Below are 10250 nucleotides of genomic sequence, written 5' to 3' on the forward strand. Positions count from 1 at the left end.
CCTTATGATGCCATTGCAATGCTGGCAATTGAGACATGGAAAGGTCCCTTTCCTAGGGGTACCCAAAAACACCTGGCGGGGTAATTTAGATCTCCCAATGTCCGCCCTAACCAATTGGTCTTTAATGGACTTACCCTTACGGTAGACGAACCTAGGGGACGCTGGGAGGTCTGACCATGTGAAAGTCACATTCCAACAGGAATGACTCACTCAAAGCTGGCTCTGTGAATCTGAAGGGAGTTGCAATGCAGGCAGATAAACATACTAATAAACTGATAAAAAATAGAAAACCGAGAGCCCAATATGCTGTAGTATGTTAAAAACAATAGGAATATATGATTAGTGAGATAGGTATACTCACAAATATGGGTTACCACTTAGGCAACCACTGTATAGGCAGGTGAGGAGATTATCCTGTCCTCACTCAGGATTAAGAAGTCGCTCTCTGTAGATCAGAAGAAAAGGGGGTAGGTCACCCCTCCACCAGGGGTGGACACAATATAGCAGTAGGAGAACAGAGGCGCCAGCAGGATAAAACCTTTAAAATTTGTTTGGAGGAAGTGGTGGACTTGCCTCCAGAAAGCAGACACGACAGACTGTCTAAATAATAACACATTTATTAAATGGTACCCCAAAGGTGCAACATATTTCGTAGGCAACGCCCACTTCATCAGGCAATAAGGTGGGGACAACAGAAATTCAGCAAAAGCAATTTACTACAGCTGGTCACTGTAGTTATAAAGTAGCTTGCTTACAGCGCCTTCAGATGAGGCAGAATGAAGCAGCCATGTGATGTAGTCTGTCACGCTCCTTCAGAAAGGAAGCAGTCACAGGACACAGTGGAGAAAGGATTTCCACCTCACAGACCTCTCAGTTCTGCAGATCTCCTTCAGGCTTTTTTCTTTCTCTCTCTGCTTCAGGCTCACTGCAATTTCCAGCAAATTTTCTGAGCGAAGACTCTGACTTTCTCTCATTGGCTACAAAATCTCCACAATATAAAAGCTGCTCTCTCCAATTGGTGGGATGAATTCACCTAGATGTAGGAGGGAAAGTTCAATCCGAGCAAACTATTAACTGTTTCAGAGCTGAATTTCATAGAACTACAAATCCCCACAATATTATTACACAGATAATTCACTTTGTACAGGTACTGAATAGCCATGCTGGCAGGATGGCTACACTAGCAATAACAGTTGTTGCCTGGCAGCCCTGCTGATCCTCTGCCTCTAATACTTTATAATACTATAGCCATAGACCCTGAACAAGCATGCAGCAGATCGGGTGTTTCTCATAATATTGTCAGATTTGACAGGATTAGCTGCATGCTTGTTTCTGGTGTTATTCAGACACTACTGCAGCCAAGTAGATCAGCAGGGGCTGCCAGGCAACTAGCATTGTTTAAAAGTAAAAAAAAATGTTAGCCTCAAAATACCTTTCACTTCAGTTGCCTGCTTGTTAGAACCTCTACATTATGCAGAGTAGTCATTGAACTGAATGCGGTATTTTTTCCCCCGTGTTTGATCCCGTGCATTGCCTGAACTTGGCGGAGGAGCCAGAGAATGCAGCGGATGTATTGCAGAAGCCTTTCCATCAACCATTTCTTCCCAGAGAATATCAGCCGTGTTGTCACTCCTTGTCATGCGCTTCTGACCTCCCCAGCCTACATTCTGCCTTCCCCTGCATTGAACGGTGCCATCATTTGCTGACAGGGCAAATGAGAACTAATGTTGTAATTATACCCTTTTCTGTCTGTGTGCGTTGCCCTATTCAAGTATTTCCACACACGGCTGACTGGAGCGATTACTATAATTATCATTCTTACTTGCTCTGTTGTATTGTGAGCAAGATCAGACTTGTTACGAACAAAAATAAAATAAGCAGTAGGCAGTCCCAATTAAAAAAAAAAAAAAAAAAAAAAAAAAAAGTTCCCGGAATGTTGTATGAAAAAAAAAAAAATACCCCATCGTTTGTGTTACTATGAAAGTCATTAGCAATTTTTGCTTAAAGAAAACCTGTAACAAAAAAAAAACCCTCTGGGGTACTTCCCTCGGGAGGGGGAAGCTCTGGTCCTACCGAGGCTTTTCCTCCGTCCTCCGTCCCTGCAATCCAGCGCTGCAGCCCCCCGAACAGCAGTGAGGTCAATATTTACCTACCGCGATCCTGCGCAGGCTCATGTACGGGCTAAGGCGGAAATAGCTGAACCCGATCGTATCTTCTCTACTGCACAGGCACGAGTCCTTAGCACCTGCGCCGTAGTGTGGATCAGCTGGGCTCGGCAATTTCCGCCTACCTCGAATGAAGAGCCGCTACTGCGCCTGCTCTGGATGGCAGTAGGTAAATATTGCAGCACATTCGCAGTATTTGTCAGCCTTTGTCGAGGAAGTTTTGGGGAGCCAGGGCTGGATTCCCCCAGGCTACAGAGGACGAGGAAGCCTCATTTGGACCCTGAGGCTTCCTCCTCTCCCGAGATAAGTATCCCCCAGAGGGAGATTTTTTTTGTTACAGTTGTTCTTTAAATGATACATCTGAGGAAAAGTTTCGCTCAGCTGGGGCTTCTTCCAGCCCCTAGAAGACTGTAAGGTCCCATGTTGTGGTTCCGGTCTGAGCCAGGCCTCCGCTCTCGCCTGTGGAAGATCACGGCCAGGTCAGGAACTTCTGCCCATGCATGCTGCGCCCCTCTCGTGATCGCGCTCCAGTCACCAGGAGTGCTCTGCACTTGCATGGAGCATTGAATTGCTCAAGTGTAGAATATTCTGGGCTGCAGGTCGCGATCTTCCCAGAGGGGAGAGCTGAGGCCTGGCTAGGAGCATAACTACGGCGTGGGACCTAACAGACTTCTAAGGGCTGAAAGAAGCCCCCAGGGGGAGCAAAACTTTCCCTTCCCCCTCTGCTCTGTTTCTTTCTTCACTGCTCAGCCTGCTTCTAATCGGCCCTGATAAAATCCCTGACTGAGCATTCAGTCTGGCTTTGTTCAGGAGCTCATTATAGCAGAGCCACAAAGGGGCAGGCTTGGGCTTGAAAAGACATCAGAGAAGACAGACTCAGCTATAATGATTCCTGAGCAAAGCCAGACTGAATGCTCAGTCAAGGATTTTATCAGGGCTGATAAGAAGCAAGCCGAGCAGTTAAAAATGAACCGGAGAGCAGGGTAGGTGTTTTCTCTAATGTTCCCACTGACATATATGGTAAAATACATGAGGGAATTTCATCTCTGGTTCACTTTAAAGCAAACCTGTGATTTAAAAAAAAGAAAAGTTTATACTCGCCTCCATAGAGGGAACCTCCAGAGGATTCTCCAATCCGGGATCTCCTTCTTCACAGCTGGGCTTCATCCTGTAACAAGTGCAGGAGCACTGAGGGCCTGTGCAGTGGCACGGAGCCATTCATGTGTGGAAGTAAAAGCCAGGCACAAGCAAATCACAGTGCAGGCATGGGCCATCTTGCGCCTGCATGAACCTATTTCACAAGCCAGTGCCTGATGAGTATAGATGGATCCTAGCACTGGAATGGTGAGCTGGAGGGGGATGGGGTTACCGAGGTAAGTAACTTTCTATTCTATTTTGCAACAACCTATAGAGGAATGTACTAAATTATTCAGGGTACCCACTTTTTATGTTATATGTCTGCCTGTCTCTGTCTCTCCTCTATTTTTATAACCACGCCCTCCCAGCCTAGGCTATGATGTCGTGAAGCCTTCTCCCAGTGCTCTCTGGGAGACCAGGTGCTGTTTCTGCTCACTTCGGAACTTACACCAAACATTCCACAGTGATGCACCTGCCAGCAGTAAAGATGTTGCTACCTGTGATAAATTTTAAGAATGTAAATTAGGGAGAGAAAAGATTTTACAACTACGGTAAGTCATTTATAAAGTAACATTGTAAAAAAAAACCTGGAACTTTTATGAGTAAAATTGTAGTACCTAGTAACGCCAGTATTTGCGTTACTAGACACTACAGCACTGTGTGCTGCTGCAGCAAGACTCCAGGGATTCCACTGCCATCTCCCCAGCGCAGAATTGAGCATACTGGATGGTTATGACCACCTCTCCCCACTCAAAATTCTGTTTGTGTTATAAAGTTGCCATAAACCAAGATCAGCACCGTACAAGTCCTTTTGTGATTAAAGTACCCATGAATCAGGGAAAACCTATTGAATGAAGCCCATGGTGGGATGGATTACTTCCTCCTGAGTGCCGCTCGTTGTCCTCAGGGATTCCCCTGTTCCCCGTATTTGGGGCTCTGTTTTACTTCCTTTAAAAAGGGATTGGATTGTATTTTACTACCTTTTTAACCTCCCTGCCGTTCTAAAAATGTGCTGCGCACGGCAGGGAGGGTGTTTTTTTGCATTTTTTTTTCTAGCATGTAGCTAGCCTAGCGCTAGCTACATGCTTCCCCCCTCCCTGCGGCATCCCCCCCCCCCGTATGCGCCGATCACCGCCGGCGCATATGTCCATCCGCAAATCCCATTCTGAACGGGATTTCCATGAGGGCTTCCCCCGTCGCCGTGATGTCAGAGGGAGTCCCAATCCACCCCTCAGCGCTGCCTGGCACTGATTGGCCGGGCAGCGCACGGGTCTCGGGGGGGCACCCTCTGATGCGGCGGGTAGCAGCGAATCGGTGCGGAGCGGCGGCGATCGTAAGTGACACGCAGCTAGCAAAGTGCTAGCTGCGTGTATGAAAAAAAAAATTATGCAAATCGGCCCAGCAGGGCCTGAGGAATCCTCCGCTGCAGGTTACCCCGAGCTGAGCTCGGGATAACCGGCAACGAGGTTAAATTACGGACATGTCAGCCCCAGTATGTGTGCTACAAACTGCAATCACTGCTGATCTCTGATTCAGTAAAGTACAGTGAACTCTCCCCACCTTCTCTAAACTTATAGTACAATATTACTGTTAAATTATTTATAACTGGGCCTGCGCCATCCTTCCGAGTCCCTCCAATGAGTAGCAGTGACCCCCTCAAAGCTGGCTGGTTGTGGTCAGTCAGAGGCCACTGCGCATGCGTGGCCCCAAGCCGTGCGCACCCTGATCGCGCTCCTGCTGCCTGGAGTGCCATGTGCAATAACTATTGCCACGTACTGTGCATGTGCAGAACGCTTCCGGCAGCCGGAGCGCGTGGTCGGCCAGCTTTGCGGGGGTCGCCACTGCTGGCCGGAGGGTCTTGCATGGACGGTGCGGTCACTGGATGACTGCAGGAGGCTGCAAGAAGCAGCTTGCCATTTTTTCATTTGGAGGTCTTAAAAATGGCTCCTTTTTCGGATGACTCCAGGAGGCTGCAAGAAGCCCCAGGAAAGCTAAACAGATTTTTTTTTTTCCGCTTTAGATTTCCTTTAAAGTGCTGATAACACCAGCAGAGGATGGGTTCCATTGTAGGGGCTGGGCTGCTTCTAACTAATGAGCTTCTACTGTATAACAGAATCAGAGACTTCATTTAAAGAGAAACTGTAACCAAGGATTGAACTTCATCCCAGTCAGTAGCTGATACCCCCTTTCACATGATAAATCTTTTCCTTTTCCCAAACAGATCATCAGGGGGGTCTGTATGGCTGATATTGTGGTGAAACCCCTCCCACAGTAAGATGTCAGCACCAGGGTGCTGACATCACACAGTGTGAGCCTTGTTGCATTGGCTATCATTCATAAAAGTGTTGACGATAACCAAAATCCGTGCGGGAAAATACCGCTGTCGGTATTTCAGCCTTCTGGGTGGTTATTCATAAAAATGTTGCCTGTTGCGATAGAAGTGCGGAGATTTCCCGCTGTAGGCATTCGGCTGTCGGTAGGCATGCGGAAACAGGAGAAGCTGGCTGAGTCCCTCCATGCGGTGTTCTCTCTGCTGCTGCTTGGGAGGTCTGTCCCATTCTCTTACATGTACTCCGCATGCTTATCGCTACATCCAGGGGAGCGGTAATCCCCGTCCGCATACCGCCTGCATTCGTTTTTATGAATTTACATTTTGTTACATTTCCACATAGAATCACCACAGAATGCGGTGATTTATGGCTCTGCTCGGAAAAGTCAATCTCCTACCACTGACATCATCAGCAGTTAAAATGTTGCCTTGTGATAAATGTCAGAATGTAAATCAGGGAGAGGAAATATTTTGCAATGGGCACACACTGACTAAATCTATAAATTAAGCACTCTTTTTCATTGTTATTTTCACTGGAGTTCCTCTTTAAATACTAAAAATACAGTTACCTGGGGCTTCTGCCAGCCCCTTGCAGCCTTCCTGTTCTGCGCCGGTCCTTCATGATCCTCCATTCTCCCGCCGCTAGCTAGATTTGTTACATTCAACTCAGCAACTGTGCCTGCATGCCCGTGTATCTTTCTTCACGTTCCCACCCGCAATAGCGCAGGACGCTATTGCAGGCAGGAACGCGAAGAAGATAAATGTGGCTCGGGGTGAGCAGGCACAGTTGCCATCAACTTACAAGTCGACTGTAACGAAACTAGCTGGCGGCATGAGAACGGAGGATCGTGCAGGACCGGCGCAGAACAGGAAGGCTGCAAGGGCTGGCAGAAACACCAGGTAAGTGTAACACTGTTTGTTTGGGGTTTTTTTGTATTCAATTCCGCTTAAGAAAATCTGTAACTAAAAAAACCTCCCTGGGGGGTACTCACCTTGGGAGGTGGAAGCCTCTGGATCCTATCGAGGCTTCCACTGTCCTCCTGTTTCACACGGCGGCAGCGATAAAGCTCCCCGAACGGCGGGGATGTAAATATTTACCTTCCCGGCTCCAGCGCAGGCGCAGTATCGGCTCTCCGCTTGGAGATAGGCAGAAACAGCCGATCGCTGTCGGCCCGCTCTACTGTGCAGGCGCAAGTCTCCTGCGCAGTAGAGCGGACCTGACGGAGATTGGCTATTTTCGCCTATCTCTGTGCGGAGAGCCACAACAGCACACCCGCTGGAGCCAGGAAAGGTAAATATTGCACAGCCTGACAAATTGTCGGGTGTGCGTTCGGTGGGCTGCTCTCTCCCTAGCCACTCCCCCGCCTCCCTGCATGTTGCTCTGTGTGAGACACACAGAGCAGCTCTTCCTCCAGCGTTGTGACCCCAAGGGGTCATACAAAGTGAAAGTAAAGGCCCATACACACGTCGGATTTCCACGAACGACGGGTCGTTTGAACGTCCCGTCGTTTGCCCGCTAAATCGGGCGTGTGTACAGACTGTCGTTCGCTTGACAAGGGTGAGTTTGATGAGCGATCCGCCGGGCGGATCGCTCAAACTCACCCTTATCAAGAGAACGACAGTCTGTACACACGCCCGATTTAGCGGGGTGAACGACGGGACGTTCAAACGACCCGTCGTTTGCGGAAATCCGACGTGTGTATGGGCCTTAAGGCATTGCTGGTTACAGGAGCTGTGAAAATTGCAGCTACCTGACCCGCCCCCCCCCCCCCCCCCACCCACCCCAGATCAGGTAGCATTGTTCTTTTTTTAATTTACAACCCCACCTCGTGTTTCCTTTAATTGGATGCTTTTTAAATTATAATTTCTGTAAAAGGATAATCAGATTTTGGTCACTGGTGAACACCAATCTGTAGCTCCATTCACGAATAATGGGATAGCTTTTATTGCTACTTTTTAAAGTGGGGCTCTGCGTCAAAAATGGCAAATAGGGTGTGGAAAAAAGAAAACTGCTTGATTTGAAAACATTGTGGTCGTCATTGAACAGCCAGTGTACATGTAATTGGGGGGCAGGAAGATTTTGGGCGCAGTGTAAAGCCGAAAAAAATTATCACCCAGCTCCTGCAAAGTCCTGGCGGCGTTAAAGGAGAACTGTAGTGAGAGGTGTATAGAGGCTGCCATATTGGTTTCCTTTTAGGCAATACCAGTTACCTGAGCTATCTGCGTGCAGAATCACACCAGAAACAAGCATGCAGCGAATCTTGTCAGATCTGACAAAAATGTCAGAACCACCTGATCTGCTGCATGCTTGTTCAGGGTCTAGGGCAAAAAGTATTAGAGGCAGAGGATCAGCAGGATAGCCAGGAAACTGGAAATCAATATGGCAGCCTCTATCTACCTCTCACTACAGTTCTCCTTTAATATGGAATAGAATATTAACGCCGCCTGATTTTTGCAGGAGCTGGGTGAGCTGCAGTGTCAGAGAGGAGTATTTAGAGTAAGGAAACAGTTGGTTAGGGTTACCACTATGCACTGCACATTTAGAGGTGTTCATTACCAGCATAGCACCAATGCAAAGCTAACAAGATGGATGAAGGAGGGCTTATAGTGGACCCTTCTGGTCCAGGGGCCCCATGCGGTCGCAATCTCTGCATCCACTATTGCTTCGCCACTGGCTGTTTGGCTGTTACACCCACAGATCTCCCCCCTATATATGGAGTGGGGTCATATGTCACATAGGACCCTAAAGTTCAGGACCCTCAGAGGAGATTTTGGGAGGAATACAGTGTTACATAAGTTAGGGAAACAGGAAGGATATAGATCGGGGGAAAAAATAAAAATAGCTTTAACCTCCCTGGCGGTCTATTAAAGATCGCCAGGGGGCAGCGCTGCGCTATTTTTTTAATATTTTTTTTTTCAATCATGTAGCTAGCCTAGCGCTAGCTACATGATGCCCCCCTCCCTTCTGCATCCCTCCCACCCCTCCGATCGCCGCCGGCGCTGTTAGCCATAAGGAAATCCCGTTATGAACGGGATTTCCTTTAGGGCTTCCCCCGTCGCCATGGCGACGATCGTGATGATGTCATCGACGTCGTGACGTCATCCGGAGTCCCGATCCACCCCTCAGCGCTGCCTGGCACTGATTGGCCAGGCTGCGCAGGGGTCTCGGGAGGGGGGGAGGCCCTTACAAGGCGGGAAGCGGCGGGCGGCGGCGATCATCTATAACACGCAGCAAGCAAAGTGCTTGCTGCGTGTTTTAAAATAAAAATTATGAAAATCGGCCCAGCGGGGCCTGAGCGGCGTCCTCCGGCGGTAATGGACGTAATAACGCGTCCATACCGCTAAGGAGGTTAAGGCTCAGTCCCCACTAGATGCGGTTGCAGAACACAATCCGTGGTCCAGGCTTCGGTTTTCTAAAACGAAACGTAAACAGATGGAAAACGGATCCGTGCTGCCCTTTTTGCAGCATGTTTCCAGTCCGTTTACATTTTCAAAAATCGATCTGTGCCCCATAGCAGTGGGTGGGGAGAGGGCCACCATGCTGGAGGGGGAAGCAGCCAGGAAGCGGGGCAGCGGGGTCAAACTCCCCCTCCCGCACTTAGGTCCCCCCCTTTCGTGCCTTCCCTCCAGCTACTTTCCTTAAAATCAAGCCTGTAGCGAGCGGGGAACTCACTCACTACCTTGTTCCACAGCTCGCCGCGTGACTTCCTGCAATGCCGCCCACTGAAGTACAGAGGGCAGCATTGCCAGAAGTGACACGTTGAGCGGTGAAACGCACGGGAGTGAGTTCCCCGCTCGCTATAGGCTTGATTTTAAGGAAACAAGCTAGGGGGAGCGTAGAAGGGGGGACCCAATTGAGGGAAGAGGTCTGACCCCCCTCCCCTGCCGCTGTGCCCGCTGCCCCCCTTCCTGGCTGCTTCCCCCTCCAGCCTACCTGGGGACACCTATGACTTTGAGGAGAGGAGCAGGCAGTAGGAAGTACGGATCTCCCTCCGTTTCTGTGTCTGTGTTGAGGGAGATCCGTTTTTGCATTGCCTGCCACTGCCCCTCCATGTATCCGGGTTCTGTGACGTCCCGACAAGTCCGGACTCTCAATTCAGTTTTTCAAAACAGAAACCCCCGGATCGCCCGCGGATCCGTTTTTAAGTGAAGACAACTGCTATTTTTAACATTGGTATCCATGGCTCCGGTTTTGGTCCGGACCCAAAAACTGAGCCATGGATACGTTTTTACAAGTGTGAACCGGCCCTAACAGGTGGATGCTATTATTTGCCGGATTTCTACTGTTTAGGCCCGGTTCACATTGGCGTTATTTTGCGGACCGCAGCCTGCGGAAACAGAACGGACGAGAAAGCGTCCAATATTTATCAATGGATCCGTACGCACTCGTCCGTTCCTCCGGATGCGGATTGCGGTCCGGATTTTTCCAACCTGCGCCGTTTTTCCTGACCGAGACCTCCGTCCACCGCCGCCGGAACAGATCTGGACAAATTACCCAGCACAACAGGAACCAATGAAAAACGGAAGTGCACAGCACACTTCCGGATGAAAGCCGGTCGTCCTACCCCAATTCCTGTGGGGTTTTTATGGTACAGACGGCCATCTGGATAGCGAAACGC

Source organism: Hyperolius riggenbachi, chromosome 12 (assembly GCF_040937935.1).
Source record: "Hyperolius riggenbachi isolate aHypRig1 chromosome 12, aHypRig1.pri, whole genome shotgun sequence".
NCBI classification, from domain to species: Eukaryota; Metazoa; Chordata; class Amphibia; order Anura; family Hyperoliidae; genus Hyperolius; species Hyperolius riggenbachi.